Source organism: Leptodactylus fuscus, chromosome 4, assembly GCF_031893055.1.
Source record: "Leptodactylus fuscus isolate aLepFus1 chromosome 4, aLepFus1.hap2, whole genome shotgun sequence".
Classification (NCBI taxonomy): Eukaryota; Metazoa; Chordata; class Amphibia; order Anura; family Leptodactylidae; genus Leptodactylus; species Leptodactylus fuscus.
In genome coordinates this window covers 125,686,147-125,700,625 of record NC_134268.1, presented here as the reverse complement: position 1 = coordinate 125,700,625, position 14,479 = coordinate 125,686,147, and the positions used below count along the sequence as shown (strand labels likewise).

Sequence of the window (14,479 nt, the reverse complement as noted above, 5' to 3'; positions counted from 1 at the left end):
TAACATTTGCAAAGTCGAAAAAAAAATATTTATTGGATAATGTAAATTGCCTTGCGGAATAATTTAATAGCATTGTAAAAGGATCTGGTGTGCTGACGTCATACACAGTAGTGAGTGAAGGAGATAAAATGTGATGCTGATTAAGCCAATGCAATGTTCCAGTAAATGATGATTCCAGGATGCTGAGAGGAGTGTACAAAGACTTGTGCCAAATAGGCACACCGTCAGTGAGATCTCTTAGAAGAGCATGTAATATACACAGATTCTTGCTTGTCTTCCTTATGGATTACACAGGAGGTATTTCAGTCAGATTACAGTATGAAACAGAACTGTCTCTCACTCTGTGCCTGCTGTAGTGCTTTAAGGGATTAGGACATCACATTCTCAGCCCTGACAGAGTCTTTGTTCATTATATTTATAGCTGCTTCTGGTCATTGTTGAGCAAAGGAGGTTGCCCTGCCCTCTGGCCCTTTCCTAAGAAGATTTTGGGCAGAAGCTCCTCTCATGTGGCACTAATTGAAATGATTGGTGGAGGGGGTATTGTGAGCTCACGGTGCCTGACTCAGGCTTATCTGCCAGGGGCTAAGCAAGAGGAGAAAAAAAAGCAAAGCTTTGCCTCATTCCAGCAAGGCTCAGGGCTCCTGGCCATCTGTCCTCAGTTGGAATCAGAAGACACATAGAAGGGCCGCACTCACTGTGACCGTGCAGAAGAAAGCGCATTGTTCACAACTCTGGCTGAGCTTTCAGTGGCGGTGAAGGTTGGTGCTGAATATAGTTCTCTTATCTGTCAGTGACATGTTCAGCTTGGGGAATCAGTGTGCTACAGGAATGTGTATTAGCCTATACTTTATTATGTGTGCCTATATATACCTACCTAAATATACTCTCACATGTATGTATACTAAAGAGCCACTGTGTGTAAAATGCAATATAACCAAGAGTTAGCCACTATATGACCCAAATTTCATGAACGTTTTAACTGAGCTGGTCATACAGGATATTCTGAATAAGGAGTTAGGAATTGCTAGATCACTTTGTACGTAATGTACAATATGTGTGTAAAATTGTAGCTGGCCTGTGCCTATACATTGTGTGCACCTGCAAAAGATAACTACATCTTAACAACATTCATAAGAAAACAACAAAACTCTTATCAAGAAGGTTAAGCAATTGGAGTAGCTTCAAGTGTAGCAGGTCAGGCCTGTTTGACAGTTAACTGGTTAAAATGTTAGGTTCACTAGTGCCAGGTTACACAATGTTGTGGTTACATTCTATGTATGGATGACATTATGTTTCTTATAGAATGCTTACATAACTTTAGGATGGAAACTTTGATATATTTAATATCATGCACATTTTGTTTGCTCTTTGCTGGTCCCATCATTTCCAAGATTTTATAACTGGGGTAAATGTTAATGTTTCCTTTATGTACCACTAACTCTGAACTCAGCAGAATGTTCTAGTTATGTAGCTCATTGTGCATTCTAAATCAGGGTTATGTATTCTTTATGTAATTATTCTAGGAAAATTGTGACGGTGAATTGTGTATCTGTGTCCTGTGTTATGTTACTGCTTGAGTCTTAAGACAAGGCCTCATTACACTTAGTACTAGTATCATTATCATCATTATTCATACAAAAGTGCTATTGCTTATGTCTCCCTCAAAGTAATTTAACTTTTCTTCTATGTAGAAAAAATATTTAATATATGCATAATTACAGTATTTGTAAGACACTTCCTGGTTTGGGGATTTTCACCTGCTCAGTATAGTCCAATACAAAGGTCAGTGAGTGATGGACATTCCAGATGACTTCTTCTGGCACAAACACAGTATTTGTTAATCACCTCAATTAGCCAATTGTGAATGAAATACTGTATGTATCAAGCAAACTTCTGAACTAAATGTGAAGTTTTTGTATGAAACTATTATTAGGAAACATTCACAGGGCCCCAAATGTTCATGGTTCACACAGGACTGATTTGTTCACAGATATGAATAGTTTTAATTGGGAGAAGGATACTTGGCTCTTTTGTTTTGCAAATAAGGATGACATTCTTAACTGGAAGAGAAGCTAATGGATTTGGATTTTTGCTCTTTCACGTGTAATGAAAGGCTTCCTTGTATGGCCATAGGTTTTATTTAAATAATGGTTTTATTGTGCTTTTCTCAATGTTGTGCTCCGGAAAAATGGAGTTATCTTACACTTCCTTTATATATCATATACTAAAGAATGTATATCGCTGTTTCAAGCACTGGAAAATCTTAATGTACTGTAAGATGCATGGCGACGCAAATGTATGCATTACTGCAATAACCCGGAACATATATTATTTGTTATAATAGAACAAAAATCCATGACATTTCCCAAAAAGTATGAAAATAAAAATGATTTTAGGTATATTTACATAAAAACACACAAGCACACGTATACACATATATAATAAGATAAAGTGATATTGTAATAATTTCATTACATATACAATATATGCTATTTATATCTATCTATCTATCTATCTATCTACCATATATTTATTTAGCATATATGAGGTCATATTATTACATAACTTAAGGAATATATTGCAGAGAGCACAGTTACAATAACATCTTTTGACATAATATCATCAATCTGCCTATATACATTTATCTAATTTATATTGTCATTTATATAATGTATTACTTTTCATACATGTGCTTTTACCTATCTTAAGTTAAATATATACATTCTTTAATAGCATGAGATCCCAGGTACTTAAATATTAGATAAAGTTATTCTACACTGTGAAGTGCGACATGCTTTCCATATTATACAGTATAGTTTTCGGCCAGCAGACACAATGTAAACACATGCAGTATACAGTGTCATACTACATCCAGTAAAGTCTTGTGAGCACATACCAATGATAGGATCAGAGGAATAATTTGGGTTGCTTTGTCAGGGAATGTAGGCATTCAAGGTCACAAAGGCTGTGTAACATAGTATATCTAAAAGAAAGCCCTAGCAAATCATGACACTACTTACATATCTTTATCCTTTCTTCTATCGTTCTCCATTCGAAAAATGAGTGAAAGTACTGCAAGCTGCTTTTCTAAATATATGTGCGTAAAGCCCCATAAATGATTGTGTACCTAAATATGCAGTTAAAAGGCATCATTCACCCCTTTGTATTTTATCAGTATTTATATTTGTTGAAGTCAAAATATGGAATGGATGCAAAATATGAGAAAGTATCCATTATTTTTTTTTCTGTGTTTGGAATCCACTTCTTGTTTTAGTTTAAAATATACTTCCAAAGTAGGAAAAAGTGAATAAGGTTTTAGAAATGATTTTTTTCTTTAATTTTGATTACAATGGTGATTACATTAGAATTAATGATTATATATGCCTGCTCATATGATTAAGTTATAACTCTGCATACATTATGGTACAGAAAAATATAAGTAACAGTCCTGGATGTGCCTTGTTTATAAGTGTTAAAGAAAGGTGTATAACAAGGGTTGGTCATCTTATTTGGATGATGAAAAAAAAATAGAAGATGAAGTAGTCAATATGTCATACAATACCTGTGAGGATGTCGACATTGTACATGAAAGTCATATAAAATAAACCATATCTGAAGCCAATAATTAGTGATTAAACCTATATTTCAATTTGATCCTTCATTGGTGATAGGATGTGACTCAGAGGGGGCTCATACATTTACGCAGCCTATTTTTTATGTTAAATACATTCAAAGAAACCTGTCAAGCCTTATTTAAGCTAATTAATGCCCATTTTAGAGTGTTCTGCTGCCATATTATATTTTTAGGTTAAGGCCCCATGAAGTGAGCTGCAGCCAAAAAGTGTTGTAAAAAAAAAAAAACATGGCAGAAACGCATAGCATTTTTTTCCTCAGTGCTTTTCATAGAAAGCGTTGCCCCTATTATACCTACCATATATGGAAAATGCCAGCGTTTCTATAAGTATAATTGACATACTGCAATTTACAAAAATGCTACAGTTTTTGAAATCACAGTATTTCTGCTGTGGATGTTTCTGTAATGCGTGGATGGGATTAGCCAGAATTCCATTGCTTCCTTCTGAGCATGCTAAATCATTACGAGACACAATGTCACACTTCATGCTTCACTGCATTAGAACCTCCTCTTCTGCAGCAACACAGCTGAGAGAGCCCTGTGCCAGGTAGATATGCCTGAGATGCCAAGGTTACTGACCCCTGGTGTATAATAATGTTTGGGCATTTAGTAGGTGTTCCTGCACCAGACAAGTGTCATGTGGCATTTTCTTTAATTATTTTATTTGTGCTGCATCTTAGTATAGTTAGAAGATTATGCAGTTGGAAGTTTAAGAACATATGGGAATCTGCAGCAGATTACTAAGCAATGTACAGTACAGGCGAAAAGTTTGGAAACACCTTCTCATTCAAAGAGTATTCTGTATTTTCATGACTATGAAAAGTGTAGATTCCCACTGAAGGCATCAAAACTATGAATTAACACATGTGGAATGATATACTTAAAGGGGTATTCCGATGTCCCTTGCTCACCAGTCTTCGCTGCTGCAAAGACTTCTTTCTTCCTGGTTTTCGTCAATTGGTGGGCGGGGTTTCATATGCAAAGCCATACTGTCCGACTACCTCCAGTATAGCTCTGCCCCCAAATTAGCATGTAACTCCGCCCACCACATAGCGTGATCCTATGGGACGACTGAAGGGCCTGTGATGTCATCAAAGGTCCTATAACATTTGGATTTAGCTTGTTCTATATAGAGTCGGCTAAATCCTAGTGGGCTAAGGACCAGGTCCTTCTGCCCACTAGCTTTTAGCCTGCTCTGTATAAGAAAGCTAAATCCTAGTGAGCAGAGGGACCAGGTCCTTTAGCCTACTAGGATTTAGACAGTTTTATATAAGAAAGCAGCACTAATTTCCCCCCTCTTTTATCTGAGAGCAGGAAGCTAGGTCACAAGTGTGGTGTAGACACCGGAACAGCTACAGATATAAGCTCACTCCCGTGCACTTAGCCCCTCCCCCCTGAAAGCAGGCAGCTACATCACTTGACATTTGAGCATATAAACAAAGGGCCATAGAAACAGTTTTGCTGAAGCAGTGTATTTAGGAAAAGTCTTAAATCCACATTAACAAGCAGTATAGATAGGATCCTTGTTATGCGACATCAAGAGAATGCCAAGAGTGTGCAAAGCAGTAATCAAAGCAAAATGTGGCTACTTTGAAGAACCTAGAATATAAGACATATTTTCAGTTGTTTCACACTTTTTTTGTTAAGTATATAATTACACATGTGTTACTTCATAGTTTTGATGCCTTCAGTGTGAATCTACAATTTTCATAGTCATGAAAATACAGAAAACTCTTTGAATGAGAAGGTGTGTCCAAACTTTTGGTCTGTACTGTGCTTCTGTCCATTTTCTCGTTCAAGACGTTTAGGAAATCATGGCCAGATTGACTCCCTTTACACTACTGATAAATGCTGAATAATACCTTTTAAGCCAATCTCATGCGGATGATGCTAAGAGTTTTATATCCATATTCTTTAGCTAGCACATAATATAAATTATTTTAGATTCTCAGCAGATTTTTAATCTTTACTGTAAGAAAAAAAAAAATAGTTTTCTTTCAGTAAGACTTGGGGATTTTTTGTTCAGTCAGTCCCAATTTTGGCAAACTATCTGCTGAAGGAAAATGGGTCACTTGGGTTTTAGCGTTAGGCAGGAAATCCATGGGCAATAGGATTTAACTGAGAAGCAAAGGTTTATTCACTACATTTTGTAATGAAGGTTAGAGACAGAAAGTGTGTGTATGTTTCCATGCATGTATATGCAATACAACAGGAGTCACTTGTTATGAATTAGCCTGTAAAGAATACAGTAGATCTTAGAGGTTTGTGATTAATTAATATTTACAATATTATCAATTTGAATTATAAAAAATACAAGTTTGTATACATCTGTTATTCCTGCTATGAATTTGAATATATTGGGACAGATGATACACAATTTTTCATTTTTGTGTATCTGTTTTTGTCTCCCCACCTTCCAAGAGCAATATTTTTTTTTCAGTCCACAGAATCACATGATGGCCTATTGTTTGTGGGAAAAATTGTTATTTGTAATGGCACCATTCAATACCCTGTACAATGTATGGGAAGCTGGAAAAAAATTCAGAATGAGTTGGAATTGGAAAAATGAGATCAGCGAGATCTGGGGAGGGGGTGCTGCTGCGTATTTTATGCAGTCTGTGATTACTGACCACTGACCAGTCAGTGACCCAAAGCTTCTAGGAACCTCCAGAACCTGGTTGATCCTACTGGGATGGGAGGAATTCAACTTATAGGACTATATAAGTCTATAAGTCTATGAAGTGTATGAAAAAAATTAGTAAATGAATAAAGCCCCAAAATGCTCCTTCACTATATAAAATTAACTATATAAAAAGAAAACCCTAAAAATTAATAAAAACAATACATATTTTGTATCGACATATGTGTAACAATCCATACAATAAAACTGAAACATTATATCAGACCTGGTTCACATCTGCGTTCAGTAATCCGTTCCAGGAGTCCTCATGGAGACCCCCAAATGGAATACCAAACGCATTTACAAGCGGTGAGCAGTCAAAGCACACGGACCCGCACGAGTCATGTGGACATGAAAGTAGATCATGAAGTACCGGAAAGATCTCTGCTTGCCAATGCATTCAGTATTCCGTTTGGGGGGATCCCCATGCGGACTCCCCAAATGGATTACCGACGGCAGATGCGAACCTACATTATAAAATACATCAGATACTGTAAGATATAAGCCCACATATGGCTACATCACCAGAAAAGTAAAAAATATAGCTTGCAGAAAGGCAAAAATACCACATTAGAACACAACTGGCTGTGTCAGGAAGGGAATGTATAAGCTGTGTGAGCTTACACCCCAGATATAGAGTTTAGAAGGGAAAATAAACCAGAAGTGACCCCCCCCCCTAGAGTGGCCTTTCCAATCATAGAAGCTACTGAGAAAAAAGTAGTGAATTTGACGTGATATGTGGGTATAAACTGCTGTTTGGGCACAGCCAGGCATAGAAGGGAAGAAGCGCTATTTGATTTTTGGACCACAGAGTTAGACAGTTTGGTTTTTGGACGTCATGACACTTTTGCAGAGCTGAATAAAGTGGAATCCACAATCACGTGAGCCCTTTTTGAAAACTACACACCTAAAGCATTTATCTAGGGGTACAGTAAGCATTACCCCCTCTCAAGTGTTGCATTACTTTATTAACCATAAATGAATAAACAGCTGGTGGTGAAAGTTGAAAATGGCAATTTTTTTCCAGAAAATTTTTATTTTAGTTCGTAATATGTTGTGCCCAGTTTGTATCAGAGTTGAATGCTCCAAAATGTGTTGTACCCGGAAAACCCACTTAACAGTTTTTGGAGTGTGTGCGTCTCTTCTGACACAAGCTGGGTACAACATATTGATCAATCAAATAATGCAGTCTGGAAAAATAGCAATTTTCAATTTTCATTATCAGCTGTGCATTCATATCTGGAAATTAAATTAAATGCAGCACTCAAGGGTTAAAAATGTTCACTAGGTCACTTGATAAATCCTTTCAGTGATGTAGTTTCCAATTCATGGGCTCTACAAAAGTGGCATGATAACCAAAAACCAATCTGTGCTCCAAAAACCAAAATGAAGATCCTTCCCTCCTGTGCCAGCTGTGCCCAAACAGCAGTTTATACTCACATATGCCATTGCTAAGTATGTTATTAAGATGATAAGATAAGATATTCCTTTAATAGTCCCACAATGGGGAAATTTCAGTGATACAGTTTCATAGATGGTACAGTAGTATATAACAAGAGAGAAACACATAGAAGCTCATGGCAGATAGAGAAATCCTAGGAATCATAGCAACTAAAAAAGAAAGAAACACAGACATACTGCAGGATCATTTAGTTCTCTGTGCAGATTGATGTTAATAATAATTATAATAATAATAATAATACAGCCGACTTGGTTGTAGGACACGAGGAGGGGGGTCACAGCATGTGGATATAACAAGCAGAAATTTTGCAGAGGTGGGGGACATAAGCAGCTATCATGATAACATGTGGCAGTTCCTTTGGTAGGTGGTGAGATCTCCTGCTCACAGCTGATAGTTCGGTATCTTGCATCAGCACTATTGTCCTTTTAACCACAAAAAATGCCCCAAATGTCCTTCATCACAAGCCCTCCTCCTCCTCCTTACCACAGTGTTCTACTGCCCCAAGGAAGTCAGAGACCATCCAGGTATACATGGTGCTGCTCTCTTGCCAAGCTTCCATAACTCCTGGGGTAGGTGGGTGATGGTAGGTTCCCAGGTTGTAACAGTGTCCCACGTGTCCACAGTAATAAATGGGCACAATAGAATCATACATGTGGGTATAAACTGCTGTTTGAGCAAACAGCATATGTGAAGGAGTGCTATGTGCTTTTGGTTTTTGGAAACACATTACCATGTTTCCCTGAAAATAAGACCTGTGTATTATATTAAATTCTCGTCCTAAATATAAGACCTGTCTTATTTTCGGGGGATGTCTTATGTAAGGAGTGGCTGGAGCAGGGGACATCCGGCAGTTATGCCTGCACTTCCAACATAACAAAACCTCCCCCATGCCTTACTTTCGGAGGATGTCTTATTTTCGGGGAAACACGGTAGCAGAGGTCTTAAAGTCTCCCTTACAAAATGGAGTCATTTCTTCGGAAATTCCAGTTTACTGGCACCTCCAATGCTCTGCAAAAACAACTTTTCTTTCAGAAAGTCCCTCTAAATCTATACTCTGAAAGCTAAAAACACAGTTCTCTTTTCCTTCTGAGCCTAGCTGTGTGCACAAGCAGCAATCTACACTCACATAGATAATTTTTTTGTCCCAGGTATACTCCACTTAATAGTTGTAGGAGTGCATGTCTCTGATGACACAAAGTGGGCACAACGTAGTGGGCGCAGAAATTGCATACTTTTTCTTATAAATTTCAGTTTTCACTTTGTACATTAATTTTTGGGAAGAACTCTTAGTCTGAAAATTATAATATTTGAGTAATTCTTGAGGGGTGTAGTTTCTAAAACGCAGTCAGTTACTATTGTACTGTTACTTTAAGGGCTCTGCAAATGTGACATGGCACCTGAAAACTATTCCAGCAAAATCTGCTCTCCAAAAACCAAATAGGATTCTTTCCATTCCAATCCCTACCATGTATCTATATGGCAGACTATGACCACATATGGGGTACGGTAGTGTTCCTGAGCAATTGTTTAATAAACTGTGGGGTGTTTTTTCTCAATTAACCCCTTGCGAAAATTAAAACTTTGGGGATAAAGCAACATTTTAGTAATTTTTCATTTACACATCCCATCGTAAGGGTCCATTTACACAGAGGAAAGTGGCGCTGTATTTCCTCCTTGTGAATGGACCCTTAATAGAATATATGAAACAGGTGTGGGGTCAAAATGCTTACTATACCCCTTGATGAATTCTATGAGAGGTGTACTTTCCAAAATGCGGCCATTTGGGGGCAGTTTCCACTGTACTGGTACTCTGGGGGTTCTGCAAATGTGACATGGCACCTGAAAACTTAGGTTGCATTCACATGGAGGAAAATGGCACTGAATTTGGTGTGGAATCCATGTCAGATTCAGCGCTGGAAAAGGAACCCATTGAAGTCAATGGGAGTCTTTTTTTTCAGCGCCAAATCTGACGCAGATTCCACACCAAATTCAGCGCCATTTCCCTCCGTGTGAATGCACCCTAATCCATCAAAATCTGCTTTTCCAGTGTCGCTCCTTCCATGAGTTACCGTGTGCCCAAACATCAGTTTACACCCACATGTGTGGTTCTTCTGTGCTGTTGAGAAATTACATAACAAACTATGAGATGCATTTTCTCCTTTAACCCTTTGTGGATGTGTTAAATTTAGGGCTAATTCATTTAAAGCGTTTCAAAGTTATTGCTACATAAAGTGATACACGCTAGTTTTGAAAAATGAGTCTTAATGCACTTTTGGGCTGCATCCTTAACCTCTTTATGCCACAGCCAATTTTCGTTGATGCATTTCCGATTTTCCCTCCGCATTCCAAGAGCTATAATTTTTAAATTTTTCAGTTCACAGAGTCACATGATAATTTTGTTTACGAAACAAATTTTACTTTGTAAAGACACCATTCAATATCTTGTACAATGTAAAATAATTCAGAATGAGATGGAATTGGAACAAAAATGCATTTGTGACAATTTGTGGAGTTTAATTTTTATGGCATTAACAATGTGGAAAAAAATGACATGACTGTATCCGCGGGTCAGTACGATCACGGCGATACTAAATTTATATAGTATTTGTGATATTTTGATAGCTTTTAAAAAATGTTAAATTTAGCAAAATAGAAAAATGCCATATTGTGACACTTGTAACTTTTTTATATTTATGTATATAGAGTTGGGTAAAATGTATTTTTATGCGGGACAAAATGGTGTTTTTATTGGTGAAGGTCTGATAGTTTGATCACTTTTTATTCCATTTCTTAAGGGAGGCAAAATGTCGAAATAAAACAGCTATTTGGCCATTTAGATTTTTTTCTCCACTATTTTTTCACTTTTTTCACAATATTTTCACTGTATAGGATAAATATTTTAATATTTTAATAGTTCATGCACTTTGGAGCATGAGGATACCTAATGTGTTTATGTTTACTTTTGTTTATTTAATCTTATATGTGATCTAGGGAAAGGGAATCTATGGAATCTGTGTTATTTTAATACTTTCACAAACTTTTTTTCGTTTTATTTTACTTTTATTTTCAGACTTCTAGGAACCCCTCTGGTAGCATATAATAGGGCCATACTAATGACAAGCCTGGGAGCCTTCCATAGGCTCCTGCCTGTCATGACCCTGCCGCTCTCCTGCGCTGGTTTAGACCTCTGCGTCTCAGAGCAGCAGCGAGATCGGTAAGTAAAATAACTTTTTATTTTTGTTTTATAATATATATTTCCCACGGCCCCTGCAGCCTATATTATGCCCCACAGTGGCACAATAGACTGTTGGGAATAATAGAGGTTGCAGGGGGGCCGCTGTGGGGTATAATAGAGGTTACAGGGGCCGCAGTGGACCCTTCAAGCTCTATTATGCCCCACAGTTGCACACCCATGAACTATTATTATACTCAGGGGTCTTTTCAAACCCCCGAGTATAATAATCGGAGCCCCTATGGAGGTGAGGGAACATAATAAACAGTGTTACTTACCTCTCCGGGATCCTATGTTAATCCTAGCAGGATTATGGTAATGTCCCAGACATCATGTGGTTGGGATATTACTATATAGACCCAAAGCCTATAGCAGTACCATAAAGGCCCGAAGCCTGTGCTAGTAGTAATAGCTTGTTACTGCAGAGCCATGTATGTCTGGTGAGCCTCATATTATAACACAGCGAGAACTGAATGACTTGATCCAGGATGGCATTTGCTCTCATCTGGTACAAAAGTTTCCATCTTTCGAAGCTACCAAGATGGCTTAACACAGTTTTTTGAACAGGATGACAAATTGCAAAACACTACAGGTGCCACATGATGACACTCTTCCAGTACCAAAGCCACCACAGACATGTACCCTAGAGGTTGCAGCTGATGAAGATGTTGTATTCCATAGGTCAGAGATAGGGAACAACGCTGATTTAGTCTTTCAGCCATGTATGTCTGGTGAGCCTTATATTATAACACAGCCACAGCTGAATGACTTGATCCAGGATGGCATTTGCTGTCATCTGGTACAAAAGTTTCCATCTTTCGAAGCTACCAAGATGACTTAACACAGTTTTTTGAACAGGATGACAAATTGTGCTTCTGCACCAACATTGATGGGTTATTCGCAGCTTTGGGTTATGAGCATGAGACACAACAGTAGCGTCTCTTTATCGACTTATTAGTGATAAGCCTCAAGGCTGTCTTGTGACCCTTCTGTTCACATCTGCATCTACAAAGGCATACTGATAGGCAGGGCTGGCGTCAGCGCATGGCATAGTCGGGCAAGTGCCGGGGCCCACAGAGCCTCTGGGGCCCCCCGGCATTTGCCCGCCCCAGCACTTGCCTGTCCCGATTTCATCTCATCGCCGTCCGATGGACGCTGAAGAGCTGAATACATAGGCGATTAAAGCAGGAGCTGTGAGGTCAGCTCCTGCTTTAACGCTGCGGCCCGGCTTGCGTGTGTAGGCACGATGTGATGACGTCATCGCGCCTACAACTATGTGAATGGAGTGAGGGAGCGGAGAGAGGAGTGGCGGGGGAGCGATGGAAAGTGAGTGTAAGTGTTTGTTTTGTACTAAATATTAAGGTGGAACATAATGAAGGGGGCCCATGAAACTGGGGGGCAAATGAAGGGAAGGGGGGGGAACGGCATGACACTAGGGCAGATGGGGGGGAGAACGGCATGAAACTGGGGACAGAGATGGAGGGGGCCCAATAAAATTGAGGGGCAAATGAAGGGGAGGGGGGGAACGGCATGACACTGGGGCAGATGGGGGGGTGGAGCAGCATGATACTGGGGCAGAGATGGGGGACATGAAACTGTGGGCAGATAAAGGGGGAGAACGGCATGAAACTGGGGACAGAGATGGAGGGGGGACATGAAACTGGGGCAGAGGAAGGGTGTATATGAAACTGGGAGAGAGATAGAGGGGGGGCATATAATTTATGGGTGATTGTTGGAAGATTATACTGTGTGGGAGCACATGATAAATGAATAAGAATGGGCGGAGTCAACATAAAAGCGGGTGGAGCTAAATTTGCCATGGCGCGCAGAGCCTACTTTTACTTTTTAAAAATTGGGAGGTATGGCATTGGTGATGCCACACTCCTGTGTGACGTCACTCGCTTCATCTGCGACGCACAGTGTCTCGACTCCCCCGCCTCCTTTACAAGGGAGCCCACTGAGGCTGTCGCCCAAGGGCCCATAAAAACCTGGTGCCGGCCCTGCTGATAGGGAAAACAAGTACATTGTGATCCATATATGGGGCTCACAATCTACATTAAAAAAAAAAAAAAAAAAAAAAAAAAACATCTGCGTTTGGTAATCCGTTTGGGGAGTCTGCATGGGGAACCCATCGAATGGCATACCAAACTCATTTGCAAGCGCTGTGCAGTGAAAGTACACGGACCCCATAGACTATAATGGGGTTAGTGTGTTTGCTGCGCGCTGCCCGCACAAATCATGCAGACAGGACTACAACTGGAACATCTATCGAGATTTAAAATTGGTGGCACTGCTACTTGGATTTCTTTGTTGATGCATTCAGTGACGAACTCTTTCAATAAAATATTGCCACGATGGAATAATGTGATCAAGGCTACTGGAATCCATCAATGCTAGATGACTATTGCAGGACACTACTACAGGATGCAGTGGGTGTCGAGTACAAAATCATCAGAAAAACACTTTTCATTGAGTTGAATTAATGCTGCCTATAACATTTAAATGCTTCATAATCCGTAACACTTGATCTCATGTTTCTCAAAATTACTACGTGATACAAACTATCTAACATTATATTTCTGCTTGGCTGCAATGTGTTTATCATAAACACCGCAAATTTTCAAGGAAGCAAAATTTTCGAAAAAAATTTCTGCACAGTGCTATTTGATGTTTCTGCCTTGCAACCATTATTAAAGTTGCTACAGGAACAACCAGACATACAAAGTTTTATAATTTACATAACAGTATGGCGTATAAAGAACCATATTAAAATACATATATAGTAGATATTCCAATGCCATAGAAGTTCTTGAACTATTTTAATTATATCTCCAATGTTGTATACAGAAATTTGATAATTACATTAAATTTTGCCTAAAAAGCATCTCCTACTATAAGACTGCTGTGGTATTTTTCTATAGTTGTATTGGCAGAAATAATTGGTTTTATTTTGTTTTTATTATGCCATGTGTTTGGTATTGGTGAGAGAGAGCAGATATTGTACCAACACGGCATTGTTATTGGAAGAAATAATACATTTTATTTTGAGGAGCGGCAACTTCAGAATTTAGGGTCCATTCCCACGGAGGAAAGTGGTGAGGAATTTGGTGTGGAATTTTCTACACTGAAAAAAAGGCCTCCCATTGATTTCAATGGATTCTACTAGCTTTTTTCCATATAGTATAATATAATATAATATAGTGTTTAATTATATATAATGTTTATATTATATGTATAACTATAATGCATATAATATTATATATATATATATATATATATATATATATATATATATATATATTTATATATTCTAAAGATTATATATAGTGAAAAAAAAAAGCTAGCAGAACCCATTGAAATCAAAGGGAGGCTTTTTTTCAGCGTGGAAAATTCCACACCAAATTTCCTCACCATTTTCCTCCTTGTGAATAGACCCGCAAATAAAAAATTGTGGCAAACACTGTCCCACTT

General features: G+C 38.5%; 1 protein-coding gene across 1 annotated transcript in view; it reads left to right on the top strand.

Annotated features, from left to right (window-relative positions):
- LOC142200577 (poly(rC)-binding protein 3-like) overlaps positions 1–14,479 on the top strand; it is a 411,290-nt gene that overhangs the window by 391 nt on the left and 396,420 nt on the right. Inside the window, exon 2 of the mRNA XM_075271022.1 lies at positions 422–758. The gene's annotated coding sequence lies outside the window, so the exon portion shown is untranslated. The remainder of the gene's footprint in view (positions 1–421; positions 759–14,479) is intronic.